The sequence below is a fragment of the Pieris napi genome, chromosome 4 (assembly GCF_905475465.1).
Source record: "Pieris napi chromosome 4, ilPieNapi1.2, whole genome shotgun sequence".
Taxonomy (NCBI): Eukaryota; Metazoa; Arthropoda; class Insecta; order Lepidoptera; family Pieridae; genus Pieris; species Pieris napi.
In genome coordinates, this window is record NC_062237.1 from 7,958,915 (window position 1) to 7,974,926 (window position 16,012).

Here is a 16,012-nt window from a genome sequence, read left to right on the forward strand (position 1 = left end):
GATTTCGATAAATTTATACGTTTATAACCTATTTTTATTAATTATATGTCAAATTGAAGCTAATTTTTTTCTATTAATTATCATATAAAGTTGCTTAGTTAAATCTGGCCGCAAATAAGGGCTACTGGCTGTTAAAGATAATAAATATTTAAGGTAGAGTGAAAGAGAGTTAGCGCGTAACATCATTTGTCAGACGAGGACAGCGATTGTCGGCTGTGCGACGCTTTTAAGCCATTGCGCATGCGTCGAACGTTAGTGTTCTCAACCACCGGGGAGTAATAGAGACGACTTATAATAAATACTCCAAAAAATATGTAATTTTTTTCAAAATGAAAAATTTAAAAATTGCAACAAAAAATTAATACTGATTTGATATATCGACGGTCTAGTTAGCAATTTGTCTAACTCCTTATTTTTTAGAGGGTGATTTTTTTAACATTTTGATGAAGCAATAATCCAATTACAAATTATTTGAATGATTTAAACTTAAATATTATATCTCTATTAGATATTAATGATATTAAATGGTTTAAAATGATAATAAATTTTGAAGTCATTGTTTTTTTCGTACAAATAAAAGATTCTCTAAAATGGAGTTAGATAATTTGCTAATTAGAACGTCGATATTTAATATTAATTTAAAAAATAAAAAAATAAAACCAAGGTGACTTAAGTAAAAGAAAATTTTATTGCGAAAGTATTATTTAAAAATTTTATTAGATTTTATTCAAGTAATTAATTGTCTATTACATATTAATTAAACATTTAAGCAAATTAAAAAATTAATCTTATAACTCTTATATTTCCGTAACTCTTATTTAAAAATCTGAATCATCGGAGCTTTCTGTTGTACTATCATGGGAGCTTTCTGTTGTACTATCATCGGAGCTATCACTTTCATCGCTACAAATATCAGAATCGTCGTTATCGGAAGCTTTGTTCGTGGATTCACATAGCACACTATTAACTTGCGTTGGAGTTGAGTCTCCCAGGAACCATGTTGGTTTTAAAAAACCATCTAGTACCAGCCAGCCATTCTGGGCTGAATTTGTTGCAATTTTTAAATTTGTCATTTGAAAAAAAATACATATTTTTTGGAGTATTTATTATAAGTCGTCTCTATTACTCCCCGGTGGGTGAGAACACTAACGTTCGACGCATGCGCAATGGCTTAAAAGCGTCGCACAGCCGACAATCGCTGTCCTCGTCTGACAAATGATGTTACGCGCTAACTCTCTTTCACTCTACCTTAAATATTTATTATCTTTAACAGCCAGTAGCCCTTATTTGTGGCCAGATTTAACTAAGCAACTTTATATGATAATTAATAGAAAAAAATTAGCTTCAATTTGACATATAATTAATAAAAATAGGATATAAACGTATAAATTTATCGAAATCATACCTGTTTACACCTGGCTGCAAAGAGGTGCGGCCATGTGCGCAACGGCACCCGTGATTTTTTAGAATCTTCATATTAATTACCGTGATGTAGACGTTATTTTATTTAAATAATAAATGAACGAAATTTTTTACCAAAACTCACTTAAAAATAATTTAATTAAAAATAATGGCGGCCAAATTTTGATAGGCACCCTAGTAAATATATATTCTCTTAATTATAAATAAACATAAAAATTTGGTTTTAATCAAATAGTCGATGAGCGCACCAATCCTGCAGCGGGATCTCGTACTATAAGTAAATATTATTTGAATTTAGAATAACATTTTATTTACGTAAATACAACATTCTAAATTTGTTACAATAGGTTCAGAATACCCAAACTCATCTGATACATCCAAATAATGTTGATTGTAACAATGCCAATAGACATTTGCTAGAACCAAGAGATTTTGTTAAAATAAAACTAACAAACAAGCTTTCATTGACGTCTGTGTACCAATGCGTTCGTGACAGAATGCATGTTTATTGTCATGAACAGCTGACGATCGCTACATCTGCGGGGGTCCGACTCCCACAGCTGAGTAATAATAGGTCGAGACCACTCAAGACCAGCCGTTACTTCTTAGAATGGCCTTGGAGCACGAGTCCAATTCGCTCATTTTACAATTTTACCTGGACATTTCTTTATATAGTTTATTAGAACGCGCTTCTTCTAGCTTCCATTTCGTTCATATCAACTGTCGACTTAAGATTTTAATAGCTGAAACCCTATTATGATGTTCTTGTTAAATTTTCGAGATTTTAATTAAATTATAAAAGATAAGTTCAAATCCAGATTGAGAGTAAAGGTTGGTTACGATAAGTCTAAGTTTGGACATCAGTAAATATTTAAACAACATTACTAGAACCGTTTTTTTTCTTTACAGGTAAGAGCAGAACGCAGCGACAAAAATTTACTTTCGTCTGAATACCTGATATTCGTGTCCAAGAGGTTTGTTGTGGGTTTACTACAATCTGTCAAAAATACAGATATTGTTTTTTATCCACTTTTATGAAATTTTTTATACTTTCAACTGCGGAATAATTACGGATACCTCTTGATTGCTGCGTGCGAATTTTGATTAATAACCAATTAAATACCTCTCAAAACAATGTCTGTCAGTAACAGGGAAATTATAACGTGAGAATTTCCCACGTGTCTATAGTATAATTTTGTTGAAGTAGCTGTTGATATGCAAATTTTTCCAGAGGACGATGATGTCAGCTTTGTACGTGGTTCTTATATCTTATCGCATATAGGAAAATGAACATATTGCAATCTTCTTTATAAGCGATTTCGTAAAATATATCCCGGTTACATGAATTAATGTATAAAAAAATTCAATGTCAACAAATAATATCTTTAAAGAAGCCAATAATTGACAAAGAGTAATTAAATATTCAACAAAGAATTGATAAAAAATGTCTACACTCATTTATCTAAGTGGAACAGTCATTAGTTGATATAACGCGATGCAACCTTATCATTTCCTGTATACAGTTCAAAACTTAGTAGGTCACTCTTATCAATAAAAATAACATTTAATCTTATTTGTATCTCTAGTAACGTCAAATAGAATTCCATAGGTATCTCAAACCACGTAAGGCCAAAGACTAGAAACAAATAACAACAAAAGAACAGACTTACTAGACACTATTATTAGTATAGAGATTCAGATATTGTGACCACTATAAATAGATGAGAGCGTTTTATTATTACATCGATTTTTTGTGAATAACAAAGTCTCAGAGTTGTGAGTAGATATATTTTAAAATATAAATTGGTGTTACTCATAGTTCCGAGTTTTAAACGTGACTTACTAGACTTAAAGAAATGTCCCCCATGTGGGGCAGAGATCATCCAGCACGGAAAACTAGCCTGATCGGTCTTGGCCAGTTTTCTAACTTCACGCCAGGTCATGACTCTCTATGGTCGGGACATGGTGGAACTAAAAGTTTCACTCAGCGTAGGAGGTTCAAGAATTAAACTGGTTTTATTTCTGTTTGGGGCCTTTAAAAACAAAAGTGTAGATTGAAAAGAGTGACGGAGATTATATTGGCAGTTCTTGTAGTCTCTTCTACGGCCTGGCGAACTAGCATTAAATGTTGATTTTTAATATTTTTTTATTGACGTTTATGTGTGAACATTGTGTCTTTTTAATCTATACTAGCCAGTAATACCAACATAAAAATAATTAAAACACACACTACATCCTGACGTGCGTTCACTTATCTAATTAATAATTATAACAACACTTTTATGTAAAAGTATTTTTAATTGCCCTCCGTAATAGTAACGTTCTTGCGGAAATGATTTTTGAATTTGAATTCTGCACGTGGCCAGGCTCACGACTGACCTAAAGGTGGGAACTGACCAACGTTACGAGGTGTAATGTAACATGTAATGTTAAGGTGGGAACTGACCAACGTTACGAGGTGTAATGTAACATGTAATGTAATGTTACACAGCGAGTATTCCGTGCAGTCAGTACGTCGTGTTACGTTGTTTTTCCCCGTAACACGACGTACTGACTGCACGAATGCTCGCTGTACAACATTACATTACATGTTACATTACACTTCGTAACATTGGTCAGTTCCCACCTTAATGTTACACAGCGAGCATTCGTGCAGTCAGTACGTCGTGTTACGGGGAAAACAGCGAGCAACGAGCCGCTCGTTGCTCGCTTTGAGTGCTCCACCCGGCTGTCGGTTTTTTGGCGAATCCTTTGAGTGTTACACGGTTCGGTCAGTACGCTCTTTGTCAAAAGTCGTCCCGAGCGCACGCGCGTCGCGATTAATCATACGTCAATCAATCAATCAATCAAACATGGAGTGGAACAAAGAAAAATCTCTGTATTTTTCTATAAAATGGAAGAAAAGAGGAAGTGTTGTGGAACCCAGCTCATCCAGAGCAAATAAATTCAACAGTTCTTCAAAATCGATCGGAGACATGCTTACAAAGTTTTTATACTGTCCAGTAATCATTTGGTTTTTCAAAGTTGCTATCAATGAGAAATCACCACATACGCCTCTGTTTTTAAATAAGTTTGATCTCCAGTAATGTTTTTTCTTCTTCTTAATTTGGATGAAACAATAATTAAGTATAATCAAAGATACCAACGCGTCCTCACTGTCGGCCATCTCGTGAACACTGGCGGCGAAAGCGGATCACAGACGTTTGACGAGCATGTTACGCCGATTTTAAAACACAGCGTAACATGCTCGATGCGTTACACGCTCGATGCCAATGCTACATTACACATCGTAACTTTGGTCAGTTCCCACCTTAAAAAGTAAATTTAACTATTGACAACAGCTAATCTTTAATTATGCAAAAATCTGATACAAACTTAAGCCTATGTTTGCTTCACGATGTTAGATCACATAATAAAAAAGCAAGATTTAAGAAATACAGATTGATGTCATGATTATGTTATAAGTATGATAAACCACACGCAATCAAAATTTATCGTAAACTTATTTGAACAATATTCTATACACACTTCGAAATATCAATTATCTAGATATTTACTCACGAGAAAAACATTAAAGATTACCAACACAATGTGTATCGAATTAGAAATCGCTAGTTGTTTTTAATCCACTCGACTTGGCTTTTAAAAACATGTTTGCTACATTTCACTATAAATCTACTTGGTATTTTTCGAACTGTGTTATATTCAAAGGTAATAGGCGATAGATGTAAATGGAAAGTGCTGCGTTTAATAATAATCAAAGCTTAGGTTTATTCAATATGGTTAATTTGAATTTTATTCCCGGCTAAACAATATCTAACTATTTATATAAAGAATTTGTATCTATAAAATGCCGGTCTAATAAACAACACAAAATAATACAGTATCTAGCCTACCCCAGTTGGAAGGTTTTGCTTGTTTTTAAGGACCTATCTGGTCGCGAAACCCCAAAAAAGTACAAAGTTTCGTCATAAGTCATCGTTACTTGAAGTAGGGTGAATGAAAAAAATATATGGTGGAGCTGAGTAGTTTATGTATCCATTTTAAAAGATCGATACACGATTTAAATAACTTCACTCGATATAAAAAAATCCAAACAGCCAATTTTTGACAATTTGAATTCATTTTATGATGAAGATGTATATAGAACATGATTTTGAAATTTACGATTTATTTTATCGCAAGCCAAGTAATCCATTTCAGAAAAAAAAAGTTAATATTACATTAATTTAATGTTTTACATAACTAATTGTTATTACGGGCCAGTCCGCCTCAGTGCTACATCTCTCCACTGCGCCTCGCTGTCCACCCCGAGACACTGACACAGCAATTCGTGATGGGGCCCTTAAGGTTGAAATGTTCTGTCCGCTACGTTTTTGTATTTTCTGTGTCGTAGGGGAATACAAAGGAGGAGTGCCTCAATAAAACATATAACAAAATGCCCCGTAGCCAAGAAACTCTTTGATGTTTATTAATAATCTAATTTATTATAAGAATAGATTAAATTCTGTAACCTTTACTAAAATAACTTTCTCCTTCAAGGAGCCCGTAATTTGTCTTTGTGCTATCTTAAAAGCTTTTAGCTTTGTCCCTTGGTAAAGACGAATACTATTTATGATTTAGGTATTTTTTTACAAAGAGCGTTGACAAAAACATTTTTAAATTTTGATAATGACATCAAATATATATTACATCTTTAGGTTACATTTCCGCGTAGTGATGTTGATTAAAAAACCTTAAATAGTTTATTGTGGCGTTATCGCGTCCTTGTAATTTTATCGATAATTTAAGAATAGGACTCAAATATCTCTACGATCTTGACATTTGACATACATTGCCTGCTTCCTCTGTTATGAAAATATTTTTTTATTTAAAAAATGGCTTAAACATTGATCTGACAAGCAAACTTAAATTGCTTACACTATAAATTGCTTTAACCTAATTTATACACCGTTTCATTCTAATGACTTGTGATACGGAAGTAAATAAAAACGATTCATAATTTAAACACCCGGTCATTGCCCCATGTTTATTTATGATTCCTGACTCTTTGTAGAGATAGGCTCCAATGTAACTAGGCATATTTAATGCTCTACCAAATCATATCAAAATAAGTATGGTTTGGATACTTTCACGACGTACATAAGTCTGAAGATGCAGAGGTTAAACAGTAATATTTATGGCGATACTCAAATGGCCGAAGACATCGCAAATAAACAGAACAAGTCGCGGGCAGCATCTCGTCATAAAGAATTTCATAAATCACCTTGAAGGTCTGAAAGCGACCCATTTTAGTTCATTTCGAAACAATCGTTCCCTTTCAATTGTATTTCTGCCTACAAAATAGCTTTTATGTAAATGTACACTTGTGCAACGTGGTTTCAGAGGATTGTATGATGTAAATCGTTGTCGTGAGGGTTTAAAATCGCCTGATTGTAATTAATGCGCAGTGTCTTATCAGCTTGCATAAGCAGGTTATCAGTGACGCAAACTTAACCTCTCGAACCTGATTGTGGCCTATATATAATAATTCAGTTTGTAAGCCATTCTCATATGTTGTAATTGAGTTCTTTTCTCTTGATGAAAATAACCACTAAGTTCACAACATTGGCTGTTAATGCAAAGCAGTCGAAGATTTTAGTATTATGAAGTTTATAACAATTTATATAGACGGGCTCTCTGTCGGAGAATTTTGTAAAGTTTGATTCACGTATGTACATACGTCTCCTTTGAAGTTATACAAGTGTACTTTGAGAATCGATTTATTTAGATAATATGAGAGTATGAAGCCGGTCAGCGATACTAAACAATGTCAAGCGAAACTAAATATTGTCAATACGCTTTTGCGTCGCATTTATTTCTGGTAGCCAACGTATAGGAAAATTTAAAACGTGACGTGAATCACGCGATCTCTATTGACTTATTATAATTTCACATGGTTAATATTTAAATACGTTTATTGGAAACTGCCTTTGTTTAACGACCCAGTGTTCTCTGGTATGCTAAATTAAAATAAATATTTTAAATAATTATACAAATATCTAAAAAACGTTGCAACTTAGCTACGCAATTTAATGTAACAGCACTTATTTAAGGATCCGTGGATCTTTTTAATTCGTTACTATATAGCTTAAAAATCGATCATAATCCAATCTGGTGATGGTGACGGATTTAGAGATGTAGAAAATATGATAAGAAAAAAAAACTTTAGAGGTGTCAAGGGACACCCGAATGGAACGAAATTCCTTTCGATTAATTTATATGTTAATTGGTATCATAACAGTATGATAGATTTTCTCGACACCAATCTTACGACGAAAAAAAAAAAACAGGAGGAGGTGTTCTCAGGCGGTCACCCATCCAAGTACTGACCTCGCCCGACGTTGCTTAACTTCGGTGATCGGACGAGAACCGGTGTATTACAATAGCAAATATCAAAAAAGTGTCGTGACAACTTTTCGTAAGAATTTATTCCGTCTAGCCCCCTTTCACAACGCGCGATAAGGAACTTCGTTCCAAAAAAACTTCCGGACTACGTCCATATATATCGCAAATGGGTCTTTTGCGACGCCCATTCAACCACTATAGGTGTATTCATAAGGTTAGATTGGCGTAATAATTTGACTTCTTAATTTTCGTTCCTGAAGCTGACAACAAAATTCACTTCGGCATTTGGGCATTTAGGATGAACCCTTAAATTATTAATATAGGAAAGATTATATTCAATCGTCGTAGGAAGTAAACGCAACCCCAAATTTTTCACAATTAAAGCCTAATTCTCAGGTTTTTTTATAAAGATATGAATCTAATTGTATCGATTTTGAACTTTAGTATTCTTTGTTTCTACGGAAAATTTGCTTCGCGTTGCGTAGAAACAAAGCCATTAATAAGTGCCGCTGTTATTGATCTTGGCTCTGAATTAGTCGCAAGGCTGGTGCAATCGATCACTAATTATAGACAGACGTAAATAAACAAGGCGCTGCGTTGGCGTCTTCATCCACAGCTGATGGTGATACATATATGTTTACATATGAAGCATTTTCGGGAAGGGTTAGACAGATTACTGCGTCTGTTTTAATTTTTGAAGTAATATTTCTTTTGCGCGTTAGAGAAAAATGATGAGAGTAAATTTTTGCGATACGCGAGCACACCATCGCAAAATCCGGTAATTTTTTTTTAGTTTTTTTATACAACTATTGATGCTGTATTTGTAAGATATTTAGACAATGTTTCTACAACAATATTTGTATCATACTTTAGCTAACATTAACCTTCTTGTAACTCACATGTTTACTGAACTCCAACCAATGGTAGGGGAGCCCACGATGCTAAATGGGGATTTACTCGAGCGTCGTAGAGACCTATTGGGATGCAAAGCTTAGATAATAAGAAGAAAAAAATGTTATATGATAAATACCTTTTCATCGGTGGGGGAAGCGGCTATAGATTGTTAAATATGTAAAAAAAAACTGTTGCATGGACATCCTCGAGCGCGTCAGATATTGATAGCATCAATGCCCTACGTATTTTTAATAATGTACGTATGTTAATCTGATCGTTTGCATGATGCGGGTGGTTGTATTTAAGGGTTGAAAATGAAAAAAAATAAAAATTATCGAGCGCGTCAGATTTTCTAAGGGAGTGTTAAGTGCACCAAAAAAAAGCTCTCATTCACTAATCTGACGATTTCGATGGGACGCAAACCCACGGCCATTTTCATAATTTGCAAAAAAAAATCGCAATTTTGAAATACTCAAGCGCGTCAGATTAAGATATATGTGGTTCATCTTTATGTTCTAAACGTACTGTCTCATAATCTGACGATTATCTAGAGGGATTCGCCTGATCTGACAAATTTTTTTTAGAAAAACGGTTCACCTAAAGGGCCATCCCTGCAACTTCCCGCTGATTCCATTCCTGGGCGCTTAAAATTGATATTTTGAGCTCGCTGAGTTCAAAGAAATAACATTTCCATGCATTTGAGCTCTCCCAGCTCGAAAGTCTGATAGAAGTTTCATAGAACACTATTTTTGGAATTTTCAAACCGCAATAACTTTTGAATGGATCAAGCAATTTTCACGCGGTTGGCAGCATTCGACGCAGTTGTATCATCCTCATAAGTAATTTTGCAATTTTAATTGATCGAACCACAAATTTCGGAGTAATCCCGAAAAAACACTTTTTCGGGTTTCTTTCGTTCACGATATCTCTCGAACTAATCAACCGCTTTTGACCAGCTTGGTGGCGATCGACGTGGTTTTTCAAGCTCAAAAGCGGATTAGTTTTTGAAGTTGATCGATAAAGAAACCACTTTAAAAAAAAATATTTCTTATTTTTTTAAGATTTTTCAAAATTTATCGGTCCGAATCGGTTCAAATTCACAGGAAATGTAATTTTGAGGGAAATATTTAGAACGCCGTTTAGAAGATTCCGATCGGTTTAAGGAAATGTAGGCACCACGCAGCTGCACGCATTTAACTTTATCGACGAATTTTTGTTATTTCGGCTTGCGGAAATCATCAGATTATATATTTTTCATTATTCTTGAATTATTTCCTTCAAAATAAAAAAAAAATTAGCTACGCTCGAGAATGTCGAGATGACGTTTTTTTTTTACAACTTTGTTGCCCTCCCCTTTTTTTCCGTCACTCTCAAATTGTCAGATTAGTGGAATATTATACACTTTTTAGGATGTAATTAACTCACCCTACCTTAATCTGACGCGCTCGGGAATTTCTGATGGTCAATTTTTTTTTACTAATCTGATCCTGTCTCCTTCACGGGCGGCCTTATATATGGGCCTCATATTTTGTGGAGGTACTTAACCGGGTACAAGGTATCCCCCTATATATTAATCTGCCGCGCTTTAGTAAATCCCGAAATCCCCTCTTGGGCTCCCCTACCACAATGGACGTGAATTAAATAGTAAATATCAATATGTATAAGTTGCATGCTAAAATAAAAAATGTCCATTTCTTTAATTATGTAGAAATATTTTTAATAAACTTTATTCACTAAACTATTAGATACCCAATACACATATCGATTAAAAGTTATATGCATACTATATATATTACATATACTATTTCGGTTACAAATGCTCATTACTGAATGAGGGGAAACGAGTAACCCACCAGTGACCTAAAATGTATCTTTAATGAAATATCATATCCCTTTAGTGTAAGATTCTAACTATTAATATCTCTATTATTTAGGTTTATTATAAAGTTAAAAAATTTCTCGCGAGACATAAATTTAGCGTTTTTACACAGGTAGAAATTGATAGCTGCTTTAGTTCGCTGTTTCGTCTTTTTTCAGGCATTGAAATGCAATAAATTATTTAATTAAAATAACGTTTCATTTGCAATTCAGAAATTCACAGGCAATTAGCAATGTCTAGTCTTTTGAGGCCACTCTCTTCAGGTTCTTATAAGGTCCTTGGTGTATATTCGCCTTATTATCACAAAAAGTTTATCGCGTAACTAAAAATTGCTTTCTTGTTTTTTCGTAACATTGGGGACGTTCGTTTTTTTAATCGAATTAAGCGTTGCCATGACAAAGATCATTTGTGTAGATAAGATTTTATTTAAAAATAATGAGTGCATTCAGTTAATCTACGAATAATCCGCAGATTTTTACTGCTTTTTAATGACTCATAATGTCACAATAAGTTGTATAATGCAATAAAAACCACAAATAAAAATTTGTAACATCGAAATATAATTTACATATAATTATTATATCCATATAAACCGTTATTAGTAGCCTTGAATACATCGCATATTATAAGTACGCACTAAATAACGTTTTTTAAATTAACCTGTTATTTTGTTATGCCATGTGTAAAATACATAAATTATGTACCACCCACACTAAATTTAAAAATAATATTTTTAATTTCATGCACAAATTATTATTAAAGCGCTCAAGGGAACATTATTTTAAATTTACATGAACATAGTTTATTCTTGTTTATAAACAAAGTTTATTTTGAAAACATATCCTAACGCACGTGTATTAAAAGGCAGTGTTCACTGATAGCAAAAGATAACAGTATTTGAATTGCTTGATAAATATACTTATCTTTTAGTTATAGCGATTATTCCATATTATCTGATAATATGAAAAAACAAGTTCGTTGTAGAGATTAGTTTTTAAACCATAAAAATTGCACAACAAATAAATAATGATTACACATCGGTCAAGTCAAAACATGCCAAATTTGACGATTCTATAATGTCTGATTAAGAAAAAGAAATTGCTGACATATTTTACTATACATAAAAAAAGGTGAATTTTATCAGTATTGGCGATTATATTTGCTCCATATTGTAAATAATAACTATATAAAAAAAACTATTATTTTTACAATACTCAATTATCACTACAGCTTTCGTATATAGGTGTAAAGCTTGTGTATATAGGGTAATCTGATATTCATAAATACTTTTATGCCCTCACAATGTGTCTACACCTTTTTCCCTCAATGCAATGCAATCTTCAGGTCAATGTAGTACAATGAACGATTATAATTGTAATAAAAATTCCTTTACAGTATTTTATAATTTTTTTTAAAGAAATACGACTCGTTTTTGCATGTGTTAATAGACAGTGTTTTGTTTAGGTATTAAACATGGAGTGTCGACTTTACTGTTACAGTTGAATGTAGTACTAATTAAATGATTCAGCTAACGGATAACGAATAGTATTTTCACATACATTGATCTTAATATGCATCTAAGCCAATTTAAAATATTGTTAAAAAGTGAATCGGAATCTACATACGACCTACACTGATAATTCGTATTAAAATCGTGTAAAATGTAACTTATTAATTAAGCTTTTCTCTGAAACTACTAAAAATATATATAATAAACTACTCAATGTATATCACATAGATTGTCGAAACTAGTTAATATGCGATGAATTTAGACCTCTTATTAGATTAGACTATAGAGTATAGATTTAGTCTTAAATCTAAAACTGCTAATATTTAGTTTTTAAGCGATGAAACCTATATACCTTGAAGACAACATCGCAATAAAAGAAAGTGATAATAATCACGAAAAGCGGTCACATTTATTTACAAAAACATAACAGTCGGCATTTTAATTATCAAACTTAACAGACTATCAAATATATGACTCAAAAATAGGAGCGCAATAATTTTACGTTTTTTTAATGTAAAGCCAGTACTATTGGCAATTCATAAAAACATTAGTTTCCCAATTTTTGTATAGAATCATTGATTCATTCTTTGTTCGCACTAATAGAAGCCTATAGCTGGAGAGCTAGTGAACCCTGGGAGTAACGGTCTCCCTGTAAGGTTAGAAATTTGTATACTTACGATTTATGACATGCTAAGAGCAATAGCCATGACCTGGCAGGCGTCAGCCCTGCACGTCATCAGCCCCTTTATTTTTTGGACTGTTAAGTAAATTGAGTTTCAAAACTTGTTTCTGTAAATTTGAAAATTTAATAGGATAAAGTTTATTGATTGTACATCTTAAAAAAAAATTGACAGGCGATTACAATAAGCAGAAGTATATGACAGATCAATTAGAAAACGTACAGTTGATGAGGTAAAATAAACTTTATCCTGTATACTTAAAATTTTTATATGTTTTCAAGTAAACGTCTCAGAGTAAATATGTACAATCCCAGGCGGTTTTGAACAGCATAAGACCTTGACAGGCGTCAGGCGTTAAGGGCGTGCGAGTGGGAGGTGTTGCGTGAATGCCTATAGTGCGAGTGAGACCGTTTATCTAATACGAAGGGACGTATACCTGCTCTCGAGCAACAATGTACAGAGAAGAATTTCGTCAGTTGTGCCAATGATTTTTACTTGTGAAGATGCTTTGAGCTATAACATTTCTTATGTTGAGTGATTTCGAATTTTTTAAAAATCAAACTAAAGTTTGATTTTTTAAAAATTAAATATTATTATCAATTGTGCAGTAATATTGTGTATTGTTGTACTTAATATTAACATTTCAGTAAATAGTGTGCAAGATGGAATTGGAACACGTGGTTTGTGTGATTTGTAACGAAGACACTGACGAAAAAACTGTACGATTTACAGAGACTACGTTGAATAAAAGTAAATCAAAGTAGTAAGCTATGATTCATCGAATTTACCACCCTGCAAATTTGAACTACATCAACAATTATTGAGAACTGCCTACATTACAAATATATGGCGAAATTGTAATTTAAAAGAACCAACAATTCTTACACCTGAAAATAACGGTTGGAACTTAATTGATAGTCGTTACGAATTTAATTGGTTTGAGGGGAATACGGTTCCATCTTCTATATACGACATACTTTTACAAGGACCTGCTGATACTGCCACAGCACAACCGACTGAAACTGAGGAATGCATTTCAGGTAACATACAACTATTTTATTCCGTAACATTTAATACGCAGTCCTATGTAATTGAGCTTGATATTTAATTCTTAACAACCTTATTGATTCATTAAAATATTTTTTTTTACTATTTTCAGATGAGGAAAACATTGTTAAAGAATCAGATGATGATGAAAACAGTGATAGCGAAATTTCGGATGATGCTGAAGAAAATGAATGTTAAAAATAATGTAGATTGCATAAAACCCAATAAAATACATTGCATTTACTGTATGCGTTCATGTAACATTTCTTATTTGCACGCCCTTAGCAGCTGTCCCCTCGCCTATCAAGGTCTTATGCTGTTCAAAACCGCCTGGCATTGTACATATTTACTCTGAGACGTTTACTTGAAAACATATAAAAATTTTAAGTATACAGGATAAAGTTTATTTTACCTCATCAACTGTACGTTTTCTAATTGATCTGTCATATACTTCTGCTTATTGTAATCGCCTGTCAATTTTTTTTTAAGATGTACAATCAATAAACTTTATCCTATTAAATTTTCAAATTTACAGAAACAAGTTTTGAAACTCAATTTACTTAACAGTCCAAAAAATAAAGGGGCTGATGACGTGCAGGGCTGACGCCTGCCAGGTCATGGCTATTGCTCTTAGCATGTCATAAATCGTAAGTATACAAATTTCTAACCTTACAGGGAGACCGTTACTCCCAGGGTTCACTACCTCTTGGACTACTATGTTTGCCACAGACCCAGTACTTTTACATCTATCTAAACACAAATAGAGCCATAATCTGTGCTAGTTATCGTTTATGTAGTAAAATGAATAAAACCGAAGCATGTCGTTATTAGCTACAGTTAAAGCGTCATTGAGCAAATGAGCAATTGTTTCCAACCGAGCAAATGACAAGCTTCAAGGATGGAAAATTGAACTCATTATTAAAGCGATCACGTCTCTATACAAATAAAGTTGTATAACTCGGAAACTTGTTTAACTGAAACGTGCTTCTATAGCTGAGTGTGCGACATATTATTGAAGTACTAGGTTAAAACAAAATTGAAAATTACAAACCATCGGTTTAAGCGCTAAAGAACGACGCAGCGGTGCAAGTTTTAGATGTTTCATACATTTAAATTAATATCCTGATAACCCTTTCTATGGGATTTCAATTTGCTATTGCAATTTCCAATCCTAATTATTTGATATCTCAATCATCCAGATCGGTCCATAGACGAAGGAGCTATGCTTTTTTGTGTGTTCATAAAATTTCATGTTGAATTGTAAAGCGGAAAAAACGCTTAATGATATGAATGAGATGAGAATAAAACGGTAAGACTGATTTTCTACATCCTACCTGAAACACTTGGGATCAAGACCTTTTTAAAAAGTCCTAGAGAGCCGAGCTAGATTTGAAAGCGAAATTTGCAGAAACGATGGGCTCAAATCTTCAGGCTCAGTCTGCCTTTTCACCTTAAACACATGTCAATGAAATCTATGATCCAATTACTTGTCTACCGATTTTATTTCTTGAAAATGTAAAATATAAAATGGGAATATGTAGGCCAAGTGCACTTAAATACGTTTGCTACTTAATAAACGTTCGTGTTTACAATGTTACAATATTTTTACGGTAAATTGCAGTATTGGGGAATAGAGTAATATCCGCTATTTTTTACATTGACTAATTAAACTGTTAGGTTTTAGTTTCATTCGTGTGACATTATGTAGGTAGTATAATTTCTTTATATTTATTAGAGAAAGAAGAGACTTGTAGTAATTTATATCGTCACGTTAATACCTATATGTATATGTTTAGCAGCTAACTAGGGCTCACCTAACACCTGCTTTCCAGAGCCTGTGGCCCAAGTTGTAAACGTCTTAAAGAATTATATTATGTCTAAAGAATTGGAGTAGACTGAGGATTTCAAAGTTGTATAAAACTAGTCTCAAAAGCGGGTCATTGTTCGCGACGTGTCGCCGGCGCACGCGCATTGTCCTTGCCGGTCTGATGCTTTGTCACCTGATCCCGTCATTACCTGTTGCTAAGTACGTAGAATTGTACTCGTTTTACCTGGCTTTGCATGTATAACACAAGGTAGCACAGGGCCGGTAAACGCACACCCTTTCCGACGACGCCTTTTGCTGAATCGGAAACTTTTCCTCATTATCGTCAACAGAAATAGACTAAACCACTAGAAATTACTTATTGAACT

General features: G+C 33.4%; 1 protein-coding gene across 3 annotated transcripts in view; it reads left to right on the forward strand.

Moving 5' to 3' along the window:
- LOC125049028 (protein yippee-like) overlaps positions 1 to 16,012 on the forward strand; it is a 63,465-nt gene that overhangs the window by 41,271 nt on the left and 6,182 nt on the right. The gene's annotated exons all lie outside the window — the stretch shown is intronic.